Source organism: Octopus bimaculoides, chromosome 1 (genome assembly GCF_001194135.2).
Source record: "Octopus bimaculoides isolate UCB-OBI-ISO-001 chromosome 1, ASM119413v2, whole genome shotgun sequence".
Lineage (NCBI taxonomy): Eukaryota > Metazoa > Mollusca > Cephalopoda > Octopoda > Octopodidae > Octopus > Octopus bimaculoides.
In genome coordinates, this window is record NC_068981.1 from 28,614,423 (window position 1) to 28,616,073 (window position 1,651).

Genomic DNA, 1,651 nt, shown 5'->3' on the forward strand with positions numbered 1-1,651 from the left:
ACTTGAAATCCTTGTCATTAGAAAAAAAAAAATCTAACTTTGGCTCGAGAGTTTCTCTCGTCTGCAGGAATGGTATTAAGATAGTGAATTCGTCTGCAGGACGGATAGTGAATTATAATTTTATATGCAGTTTTCCGTCTTGATTTAAATACTGTTTTCGAATAGAAGGAATACTGGTGGAAGGTACGAGTGACGACTTCAATAAAATGTAGGCACAACAGGCCTGATATAATGATTTCGGATACGGGAGAGAAACTGCACAGTTGTAGAAATTAGCTGCCCAACAGGTGTTAACATAAAGCTGAAAATCATTAATAGAAGTATTAATTATGTACACCACTACCACCAACTAATATGTAGTTTTGGTGACTTAGCTTATCATCACGCACAAAAAATTCTAAAATCATACATGATTCACCACTAATAAAGTAGAATTCACCTATCGCTAGCATCGTATTGTTCTATTGCAAGGTACCGACTTAGGGCTACTAACTGTTTGGTAATTTCATGTAAGCATTATCAAGAGAAATTGACAGGCATATCGCCGTGTACTAACTAACGCACCAATTGTAATAACACAGGCTACGGTAGAATTAGGCGTAAGCAATTTTCCGTTTAGTTACTTGGGTGGTTTAGCATAACATATCTAATTTCAAGATTTTTTGGAACATTCTCTTCCAGCATCCAAATCACTCGTATGCTTCTAATCCACTCTGCGTGTGTGTGTGTGTATGTGCATGTGCGTGTGTGTGCACGTGCGTGTGTTTGCGTGTGTGTGTATGTATGTATCTCTGTGCGTGTGTCTGTGTGTCTGTGGGTGTGTGGACATGCGCGTGGGCGGTTGCTAAACAGGTTTACTTTATTTCCTCAAAGTGAATCGTTTTAGGGTGGCTGAGTAATGCATACGAATCTACAATGATTATTTCTGACACAACGATGAATACGGATCACCGATGTCAACAGCTAAGTATTGATAGGTGCGGGGAAATAATCCTACCACCACAGAACCATAAGAAATTCTATCGCTTCTAACATAGGAGCGCACTGAGCATGCGTCTATTATGGTAGTTTGACCTTAGAGTCGATCTTAGCGCGAGGCATAATAATGCCCTTATATAAATAAATATATTTTGGGGAATAAATGATGGATTTTTCCCTTATGAGGTTGTTTTTCACGCTAGTTACTTGATAAATTCTTATAAAAGAATTTATCCTAATTTTGAATTAAATAAATATATAGCCAGAATATATTCAGTACTGAATTTATTCTGAAAAAAACACATGTACCGAGATGCAATTCGAAAAAGTTCGCCACTTACATAGATATATAGAGATAAACAATCTTCTATGTACTATGCTGGATACATGAGGTGTTCGTCTGGTATTTTGATTTTTTGTTTATTTTTATGTGTCTTGACCATACTATACTGATGAGTAGAAGTTGCATAATACTGTAATAATTACGAAATCATGATCTATAGTTTAGTCTGTTTTTAAGGTGCTAGCTTTGAGAGTTGCATTTCTTCGCGTTCGGTAAAAATGTGTTTATTATGGTAGTTTGACCTTAGAGTCCCTCTTAGCGTGAGGCATTCATGTATAGTAATGCCCTTATATAAATAAATATGTATATATATATATATATATATATATA